This window comes from Pinus tabuliformis, chromosome 1_2 (assembly GCF_031772625.1).
Source record: "Pinus tabuliformis cultivar Carrire ecotype Pingquan chromosome 1_2, CPIR1, whole genome shotgun sequence".
NCBI classification, from domain to species: Eukaryota; Viridiplantae; Streptophyta; class Pinopsida; order Pinales; family Pinaceae; genus Pinus; species Pinus tabuliformis.
The window spans coordinates 807,784,682-807,796,723 of NC_142298.1; positions in this window are offsets into that span (position 1 = coordinate 807,784,682).

Consider the following 12,042-nt stretch of genomic DNA (forward strand, 5'->3'; position numbering starts at 1 on the left):
ATTGTTTGATACACTTGTGATACCTAGAAACATGCAAGGGTTAACTTTAGAAAAACTCAAGAATTCTACTTTTAGAAGACACAAGAGAATGTGTACACTTTAACACCGAAGTGTAAGAAATATACTAAATCCAAGATTTTCACACCATATGGCATAAAATAGTAGAGACAAATGAACTGAACAAAGTAATAATTAAATCCCCCGTCATATTTTGTAAGTTGTGTAACTCTAAAAGTAGGTCACAATTACAAATCAAAAGTAGTCACACCATAGAATAATAGAAAGCATGAAACGAAAATAGGAATTAAATCCCATCACTTGCTGTAACACTCTCAAAGTAGTTAGCCTTTCTAAAGAAGGAATGTGTTGCTCCAATTGCACTTATGGTACCGGAGAAGATGAAGAAAATTTGTCACTAATATTAGAGAGCCTCCCTAGCAATGATTGAACTCTATCAGCAATAATAAAGGCACAAGTTACCCACATAAGTAGATGTTGCCACTTTCTTTTCATGAACCCAAAGAGCCTTTAAATTTGGTAACTTATATTCACACATCCTCATATGTTAACTTATATTTGAAGGTAAGAGTTAACATAAACCATATTTTTATAAATAATAATGGAGATGCGTAGAACCAAATAGTTTGAAGTGAAGACGCTTTTGAATTATTAAAAAATGAAGCGCATTATGATTATATGGCACAAAACTTTAGTATAAGATATAAATATAAGTATATATAGTAAAATTTGTTCTAATATTGCATCACATTCTATCCAGTTATAATTGAAACCATGTAGCTTGCTAAAACAAAAACCTATACAAGCATAAAAATTGCTTAGAAGAATATATGTGTGCTCTAACTTCTCAGCAACATCAAGGAAAGACTTAATTTCAAAAATAAATGCTTTAATGAGCTCTATACCTATTACTTACCACTTCAGATAGAAGTGTTGAGCGTGACAACTGTAAAAAATACATTTTATTATTATACGTATTGGAAGAAAACTCCTTGAACTAAGCATAAAATATGATACTTATACTAGAAAAACCTATACAAATGCAAACATCTCAAACAGTGACAGATGAACTTAAGCCTTTTCATTGAAATAACTTACCACTTCTCTGGTATCCATTTTAGAATCCAAAATAAATCATAAAACTTAATAGACTGGCCATTCTTGAACTTCTTTCCTTCTCATTCTCCAGCTAAAAATGGTGAGCCCCGTGCTTGTGATGATAGGTCATAATAGAAATGGCATCCAATAATCCAGATGATGCCATCAGTTGCAAATCCTTCTATGCTAAGTATTTATTGTAGCTTTTCTAGAGGATATAGAGCTTGTACCATGCATAAGCATGATACAAATGACTTTCTAATATCCAAAATATCTTTGTTAACTTTGAATAGCAGATTGTCATCATTTGAGGTTTAGGAATCTTCTTGACCATACACAAGGCTATGAATATCTTCAATAGAGTCAGAAGCTTCCTACATATCATATGCCATCCATCATAAAAAATAGTATAAGGAAAAAATATATTAAAAATAAAAAAAAAAAATCTCACAGATTCTACAGTAGTTTCATGAAATTTCATTCAACCCAAAGCTTCCTCTGCAATAGGGTATTCTCCAATAATTAATTCCTACAAGCTCAAACTATATCAACCTTCCCATCTAGACATATATAATCCTAACCTGATTCAATGGATAACATTTTAGATTTCTAGCCCCCATTTGATAATGATACCTTCTTAAAGGTGTGCCAAAAATCTACTCAACATGACATTATAACTATTTACATCATGGGAAATATGGGTAAACTCCCAACCAAAGATAAATGGTTTATAGAATATAGTTTTTCTACACATTTCCCTCATCCCATTTCACAAGTAGGGACACTTGCATCTTCAAATAAGGAGGAAATAACATGGATTTCAAGAGAGGAATAAATTGGAGGATATAATAGTATTTATATGGCGCTAGCATGGATCCACATTAACTTTGAATATATAGATGCCATTTGTCATCTCTATGTTTAACAAGGAAGGAATTATAGATCAATTCCTATACGTTTCTTGTTGCATTTGTGAAACATATGGCCCATATCATCTACAATTATGCTCTTTAGTGTAGCCTAACACAAATCCATATGTTTTGTGATCACTGTCATAGCGCTATATCCTTATAGGTTAGTGATAAAGTATGACTATATCCTTAGAAACAACACTTTCATTGCGTTAAACATCATAAGCTTCATCCACTCCCATGGGGCCTTCACCTAATGAATTGTGACATAGCACCTACATTATGGAATATTAAAGAATGCCTTTAATTTCACTAGGTATTGATAAATACCTCCAAAAATCCTTTTTTCAAACCCCCCTCCCAATACATATTGCCAATAAAGCAAGACTTTATTTTTACTAGATATCCTTTAAATTCCCCTCAATACCTATAAACCATTTGGTACGTCCCTACAAATACCCATAGTACTTATAATGCATTGACTTTATTCTTTACAATTTTAAAAGTCCCTTTATGAATGAACATGGTAAGATATTGGTCAACAAGGTGAAGCCCCTCTACCCACTCCTTTATTGAAAATATTAGATTCTACAGTAGATTGGTGAGAATTCATTCAAATTAGTGCTTCCTCTACAATAGGGTACTCTCTAATAATTAATGCCTACAAGCTCAAGTTATATCGAGTCAAAACATACAAGCCCACTTGTTTTCCCAAGATAAAGAGAAATATCTTTCAGAAGTAACCTCATCGAGCAGAGAACAGAGATTGCATACCTTGGAAGAAGTCTGAAATCTACGATTAGATCTGCATGGTTGTATGTGGTCTAGAGCTATCTTTAGGGGACCTATCTCTTTGGATGTCTTCTCTTGTCAAAAAATGTTGCTTTCTGAATTTTGACTTGAGCTCTTTGATGTGGATGATTTTTGTTTTGATCCCCGGTATGCATTTACTGCAAAAAAAAGTTTCCCTTGGGTGAAATGTGAGGGCTTATGTGACACCTCTACAAAAGTAAACAAAGATGAAGCATCACTTCCTACAACTTTTCTACCCGCCCTTCTGCCATCAATGTTGATGACAGGGTTGTGCCCCATGACAAATTCATGACTGGAAGTAGTATTCCTTATAGTTGTCTTGTTGACAACATAAGACTTATCTTTTTCAGGTTGTGCCTTATTTTGACCTTCGTTTCCATATCTCAGCTCTCTAGGCTTTGGGAGTGTGGATTTGTTTGCCTTCATACATTCAAATTTGTTGGTCTCCAATCCACTCTGGCTATGAGCTAGCATTGTCTTGTATTTATCCATTTTATTTGTAGGCTTACCTTTAGGAGAATTCTTTACCATATTATCTGCAGAATAATGTGTACTTACATCCATAAATTTCTTCTTCTTTGCTGGCTTAGGAAGCCCATGAAACCTAGAGGCTTCAGTCTGTTCTACATGATGTGCTTTGTTATTCATTACACTTTTTCCTTCTCTGGAGATCTTAACTACCAAAGATTTGAGGCCATTTGCAGAGGATATCATTACACTCAGCTCTTGATCTCTATTACCTTCCTCTACATTTGGAACTCTATGCAAATTGTCGTTGCTTTTCTCCTTCCTGAATGTGTCTTCTTTGTCAACCTTTTGTCACTTCCCCAAAGGAACATCATCCTAGATAAATGAAACCAATTAAAGTTAACTTTCATCCAAAATAGAAAACGAACAGTCAGTTACTGCAGGACAACAAAAAGAAAAAACAGGAAAAGATAGCTAACTTGCAACCCCTACCTCATGTGCTACCTTTTCTACATTTGAATTTCTCCATTCAACCCACTGGTCATCCTTCCAAACCAAAGATGATATGAGGTTTTGTACTTTAATTAGCAGTGTATCTACTTTTCTTGTAGAAGAAAACAACAAAATAACGCTATGGTCAAACAACAAGGTTCTGACTGAAAAGAAGCACTAGCATCACTCTACAAGTTTACTGTAGTTCATAAATCTTCCTTGCAGAAACTCATGAGTTAGTCAACCTTTAAATTTTGTTTCTTTACCATGTGTTCAGTCTATTTTTTTATATCGGTTGTCTACTTAACCATAGTGTCTTTATTTCCACTGTTTTTCCAGCACCAGACTTTATTTTATGATTTTACACCATTGGAATCTTCTTAGAGAGGGCCATGTTGTGATATGCATTGGATCAATATATTATTTGTCATCCATCTAGATGATTTTAGAGTGAAAATTTTAGAGGAATCGGCCTACTCAATTTTATCAGTGGTCCCATTCACTAGCAATAGTGCCACAATCAAACACAGGATTACAAGGGCACAGGGTGAAACCACCAAGGCTATATGAGGGCGTAGGTGATAGGTGAGTCATACAACAGAGTGCAGGGGAGGCACAGGTTGCATGCAACAGTCACAATGTACGGGAGCCAATAGATTGTATAGAACAAAAATTTTCCATATCAATCAGCAGTAATTGGTGGAAATCATTTTTTAGAGGGAGACTGTAATAATCAGGGGTTTGGCAAAGATGAATCATTTTTCGTGGGTGTTGAAGGACTTAGCACACAACATATTTTTTATTCTTGTGGCTAGAAGGACTTAGCACATGATATATTTTTTAATCAGATCAAGAGATGGTAGATTTGAGGATACGTTGGATGAAGCATCTAACTTCCTGCCCTGAAAGGCAAGGGTTACCTTGTTGCTGAAAGAGAATGGCATTTAGGAGATTGTTGATTAGGAGATTCAACAACCAACAGATGCAATGCAGTTGGCAGCCCATGAAAAAGGACATATGAGCTCAGGGGGTCATCATGGATGTGTGAATAATCACTTGATACCTCACTTGGTAAACAAGAAGACAACCAGGGAGATGTTCAAAGCTCTAGTGGACCTATTCCAGAGAGACAACATGAACAAGAAGATGATCTTCAAAAACATTCTAAACATACAAAAGTCATAGTCAGGTTGGGATGAGCAGCCATTCTCACCCTCACAATTTAATGCCTCACAATAACTAAATTCATTATTTGAATAATCATAATAATTAGCATTGTGATCAAAGAATTCAGAGGGATGTAAGAGTCCCTCTTGGCAATCTCCCAATTTAATTACTATATTTCTCAAGTTTGTTATAAATTTCTGAGTAAAGCCTTTTGTCAATCAGTTTGTTGATGATACTATTGTAGGTGAATTTCTTGGGTTTTGGTTTAAAATAACATATGATGATAAGAATATATGCCCATAAAAACACTTCAAAACAAAGAAATAAATTTCATCCTTACTCATCCAGTACAAAACTAGATAATAGTCATAATGACAGCTGATAAAATTTTATTTTTTCTATTACATTGCAAACTGAGAAATTATATGATAGTTCTAACATTAACAGTCTTAATATCAATATGAAATATACAAGGCATACAATGAAATAGAACTTGATGTATATAGATATATACACTACCACAGAAATGCCAAAATATAGTGAACTTGGAATCAACTACAGGATGTAAACAGCCACAATATATCAACAACTCATCCTCGAGAGAATGCTCAACTATATGAATGGAATATGACCCCTTTTGAAGACTGATATGGCTCTCTCAATGCTACCTCTAAGATGATAACAGTACACCCACTACGTGCTCCCATAGAAGCTTAGTATATGGAGGTAAATGCACTGTCACAATACACAAAATACGCCCATCTTAAGAAAAAAATCAACGGCCAACAATAGGATTCATGCTCAACTGAGAAATAAAGAGAAACTTGGTCCAATACACACAGTGAACTCAACCAGTTTAGGGAATGGGGAACTCAACCCACTTATCCAAAATACCAAGCAATGAATAAGCATGTAACTCGGCCTTCCTAGATAGAACTTGACCAACAAGGAAAATCATAGAACTTGCCTTCTATTCCACATTCAGAACTCATCCATTCCAACAGTGCTCCTTTACTCACTAACTCAACCCATAAGAATGGGTTTGGGGTTAAACATCTCCATGGGTTCCTCTTATCTGTCAAGAAATATGATGAACACAACATGAGAATATAAAATCAATTGATAAAGCCTCTTCTCCACAATATATTTTGTAACTATTTTACTCCATGATAGCACGATGGTGAAATTTAAGTGATTTCACTCTTGGAACTAACTAGGGTATCTAGTTTCAACACCGAAGCTAGCTATGGAAGCTAGGGTTTCTCAAACCCTAAGCTTCTCTCTCAAAACTCTTCAAGAGCTCATTTTCTAAAAATGTAAGTGAAGGAATGAGGAGAAGTCTTCACTTTTATCTTTTTATAATTGAGTGGCCACTTTTGCCACCATTTACCCTTTTAATATTTTATTAAGTCACTTTAGGAGACTTTCACTTTATAAAATTGAAGTGATTTTTCATTAGCCTAGGATATGTCCTCTTTTCACCCCTTGGGAAATTATAAAGTTTCTCTTAGGAAAATCGCGTTCCATTATTAAAACATTTCCTAGCCCTAGCCTATAGGAGCTTATTAGGCTAGTGGAACCCATATTATTTCTCCTAAGAGATCGGGTACATTACATTCCTCCCCGCCTGAGTTTGCTTTCCCTCAAGCAACTTCAACTCTGGATGTTTGACCACCTGTTTGCCTTCCCATGTGGCATCCTCAACTGATAGATCCTTCAATTTTACCAAGTACTCTCTCATGATTATGTTCCTCAAATTATGCTCCCTTGTTTCCAGAATCTCTTCCAAAACCAGGAATAGCACTCCTTCCTCATCCAATGGAGGGAGCTCAATGGAGATGACTACTTGCTTCCCCAAGGCCTTCTTGAAGCACAATACATGAAAAACATTATGAAATTTACATCCTTCATGAATTACAAGTTCATAGGCTACTTCTCCCACTCACCTCATGGCTCTATATGGCCCATAGAACCTGGGTTTTAGTTTCTATCCCCCTTTTGTTTTGAGCGATGACTATCGATGGGGTTGAACATGAAGGTATACCATGTCCCCCACTTCAAAATTGCGCTCCACCTTGTCACTGTTTGCGTACACCTTTATTGGTTCTAAGACATTTGCACGCTATCCTTAAGGACTCATAAGATATCTAAGCTCTCCTGAATCCAGTCTTTACCCAGAGGGGCACGAATATCCCCAAATATTCGGTCTGCAAATGTTGGGGCATCATATACATATAATTCTTTGAAAGGTTTCATACCAATGGACATGTGGAAAGTGATGTTGTAGCAGTGTTCCCAATGATGTAACCACTTAACCCATGCCTTTTGTTGGCTACATACATAATTTCAGAGAAACCCCTCCATTGGTCTGAATAACTGCTATTAGAAACTGTCCATAAATCTATGGTCTCTATCACTCACTACTGTCTTTGGTAACCCATGCAATCACAAGACCTCCTTGAAGAATAATTTAGCCACGTGTGACACTGAATATTTAGATGTTATGACAAAGAAGTGCGAAAACTTCATGTGTCAATCTACCACTACATATGTTGTACTTTCCCTGTACTAGAGGTAGCCGAGTAATAAATTCCTTGGATATACTCTCTCGCTTTTGCTTAGGAATAGGGAGTGACTATAACAAGCCCGTCGGCTGAGTGTGTACCACTTTGTTCTACTGGCAGATGTTGCATTCTTTCACAAACCTCAACACATCCATCTTGAAGCCCTTCCAAGTGAACCTCTCCCTGATTTTCCTGTAGGTTTTAAGATATCCAGGGTGTCCTTCTAAAGGTGATATATGTATTTTCTCCATTATTTTCTCCTTCATTTGTGATTCTAGTACAAGATAGATCTGATCCATTATAGTAGATGATGTCCTCCACGACCCAACAGTTGTCATCCTGTATTAACCCCTCCAAAATCTCACAAGAGCACTTCTTTTTGGAATATTCTACAAGCACCAATGACTTCCAGTCATCTATTATCTCCATGAGTGAGAGAGTGGATGGCATCCTTGAGAGAGCATCGACAACTGCATTGTTCTTTCCCTTAGCATACTCAATCTTGAAGTCATAGGCTTATAATTTACTGATCCACTTTTATTGTGTCTCACTTAGCTCCTTCTGCTCCATGAGGAATCTCAGCATGTTATGATCTGTCTTTACCTTGAACCTGTTCCCCACTAGATACTATCAAAATTTGGCCAATGCATGCATGATGGCCAACATCTCCTTGTCGTAAATTGAGTAATGCCACTCATAATCTCTGAGTTTATGGCTCTCAAATGCTATGGGGTGGTGATCCTGCATCAAAATTTCTGTTATCCTGATCCCTGAAGTGTCACACTCCAACACGAAAGGTTAGGTGAAATCTGGTAATGCAAGCATAGGGTACATCATCAAGAATCCACTTTTGAAGAGGTTGTAAATCATAAAGAATGGAAAGCTGCCATGAATGAAGAGTATCAATCTATAATGAAGAATGGAGTTTGAGAGATCGTACCTAAGCCCAAAGACAAATATGTGGTAACTTCCAAGTGGGTCTAAAAGAACAAACATGCGGAATATGGAAGTATAGATAAGTATAAGGAAAGATTTGTGGCTAGGGGCTTCTCTAAACTAGAAGGCATCGATTACAAAGAGACATTTGATCCTACAACAAGGTATACAATGATTCATTCATTAGTCTCTCTGACAACATCAATGGGATGGAACATCCACCAAATGGATATCAAGACTGCTTTTCTGAATGGCACAATAGATGAAGAAGTCTATATAGAGAAACCCTCAGTATTCGAAGTTAAATATAGGAAGGCATATGTTTTCAGATTGAAGAAAGAATTATATGGCCTCAAGAAAGTACCAAGGGCATGGTATGCTAGAATGGAAGCATATCTGCAAAGAATAGGCTTCACAAAACATTATGTTGATCCGAACCTTTATATCAAGGTTGTAGATGGAGAACATGTAATCATTCTTATGTATGTAGATGATCTTCTCTTGACAGGTGTAGAAGGTCAAATTGAAGAATGTAAGAAGCAACTAGCAGCAGAATTTTGACATGAAGGATATTGGGTTTATGCATTACTATTTGGGACTAGAAGTTCGGAAAGGACCTCGTGAAGTTTATATGGGTCAAGGAAAGTATGTGATCAAGATGCTGAAAAGTTTTGACATGATGGATTACAAACCTATAACCACTCTGATGATCGCAAACTTGAAGGGACTAAGGAGTTTTGAATCAACCCCTGTGGATCCTTCCAGATATAGACAACTTATTGGCTCATTGATGTACTTGATGAATACTCGACCAGACATATGTTTTATAGTAAATGTTCTTAGTGAATTCCAAGTGGATCCGAAACATTATCATTAGATAGCAACAAAACATATTTTGAGAAATCTGTGAGGAACCATCCACTATTGTCTGAAGTATGATAGAAGAAATGATGTCCAATTGATTGGATATATAGATTCTGACTCAGGAGGTAATGAACAAGATGGAAGGAGCACTAGAGGAGGATGTTTTAGTTTGGGATCCTGCATGGTCTCATGGATGAGCATAAAGCAAGAAACAGTTTCTTTGATTAGTGTTGAGGTTGAATATGTTGCACCCTGTCAATACGCAGAGAAGTAGTATGGTTGAGGAAAATACTATCCGACCTGTTTGAAGGACCGATGAACCCTAGAGTGATACTTTGTGATAACACCAGTTATATACGTTTTTCTGAACATCCAAGGTTTCATGGAAAGAAAAATCATATAAACAATAAGTATCACTATATTCGAGAGCTAATACAAAATTGTGTGCTACAACTACAGTATATCTCCACTGATGAGAAGGTAGTTGATATATTGACAAAGTCACTTCCAAACAAGAAGCTTGTGTACTTGAGATACAAGCTTGGTTTCGTTGATGTACCCTCCCTAATTGAGAGGGAGAGATAGACACGACATTCTTGTATTCACTTGGGAGGAAAGAATGGAGGATTAGGTAACCATCTGGCATTCAATACTCTCTCAGAATGCGGTGGGGAATTTAAGACAAGAGTAGTCGTGGACTGATATTCTTTGAGGACTAACTATACAAGATAAGAATAGTCCAAAGAAGGTCATCCTCAATGAAAACCCATGTGGAGTATGTACCTTGAGAGAAAATGATTATGGTTTCTATAAATCATTGTTCTCGTCAACATTAATCTTGTGGAGAGATAGAGTTGTTAGTCAATGCCTTGCTATGTGACAATGCTGGTTAACATGATGCTAGATATATGGGTTACCAATCTGACTCTTTTTATGAGATCTCTTCATATTGAGAATGACCATGTACTTCTTATGAATATATCCCTAGTTAATAGGGAGTGTTGAAAAATGGTAAATAGGTTCGGTCTTCATAAGTATGAGATGTATTCTTGTAAATTATAAAATGAAAATAAATTATTATTTGGAGGATGGGCTTCATGCTCAAGTTCTTTTATTTTATAGGTCAAACACCCATTTAGTGATTCTAGGGTTTGTCCTAGGTATAAGAGTCATTGTCATATATTAAAGACTCCAATGGGCACATTGTATCTTGTAAACGAAAATTATTTGTCTTTAAAGTGTCGAAATTCCCTCCAAGATCAAGTCAGCCTAGAAGTTGTCAATTCGACCTAAGTGAAGAGCCACGTCCATCCCTTGAAGAGGCCTATATAAAGAGAGGAACTCATCCTCCAAAGGATCACTCACTCACTCATTCTATGTAGAGAAGAAGAGGTTGAATAAATGGGTCGAAGAAGAGGACGAAGAAGAGGTTGAAGGAAGCCAACATATTTGAGCTAATTCTCTCTCCCACATGAAAGACGAAGTTAGGGTTTCCGCGCAAGGGTCATCTCTAATTCGATCTTCGAAGGAGGAGAGAAAATAAGTCAAGAGAAGTTAAATTAGGGTATCTCTCTAGTCGTAAGTATAAAAAAAAGGAAAACGAAGAGAAGAATAGGATCCAAATAAGAAGATCGAAGTCTTCTAGTGTGGTAGCAACAACTGCAATAGTTTCCAAGCACACAAAATTTTGGATTTGTAGTAGGAGGTTGAAGTTCTTGCAATAGGAGGCCAAGTTAGTAGTTGATCTTGATCATGGAGGGTATTTATCTAAGTCACAAGGTCATGTTATTCATTAATTGAAGGATCTATAAGAAGAGTATATTTAATGGTTTTCCCCTCAAGAGGAGGGGTTTTGGCCCTGGCTTGTAGCCTACATACTATGTCACTATTCTTATTGTTTTGGTAGCTATTTGATGTATCTTACATAATAATAATAAGGAACTAAGATAATAATTAAAAAGGAAACACAAACACCTATCAAGTTAAAGAGAATTAACATGTTCATTACCCTACTGAATTCTCAACGACATTCATTTCAGCCGAAAATAAATGGAGTCAACTAGGCTCTAATATCTATTCTATCTTCTATAATGATCCTACTGATCACTAATTTTTGGTTCTATCCTTGCACTAAGAACTTGAATATGGGTTAAATCAATGTCAGCCTAATTAACTTTGATAAGTTTCTTTCCTTAAGTGTGGCATAGCTCAAGATTTTGGTTTGATAAATCATCTTAGCTAAGGCATCCATTTCTTTTGGAAATTTAGGTAGTCCTATAACTATGATTTTGCATGTTGGTAGCAAAACCTTCTTCCTCAAAATATTTTTTCTCTTCTCAGTACGGGATAAAATAAGAGGTCAAGTCTGAACAACAATCAAGGGCAATGATATATTATCAACACTTAAGGTTTAGACACAATTTTCCTGAGCTTGTCTGTGGATGATGGGATTTGTTTTCACCTAGTCTTGGGTCATTGTCTCAAGGGGTTTGGATGTAACTAAATCCATACAAAGACTCTACAAACCCTAAATCAAGCCAATTTCATTATATTTTTGAACCTTTGTTTCATCAGAGGTTAACGACTAGTGACAAAAATAGACAAGCCTTACAAAATTTGAGAATAAACTCTTCTATATCATAACTAATCCCCATTTTCAAGGGTATGATTGAGGGAAACATGAACACAAAGCCATCTCTATTACCCCACTT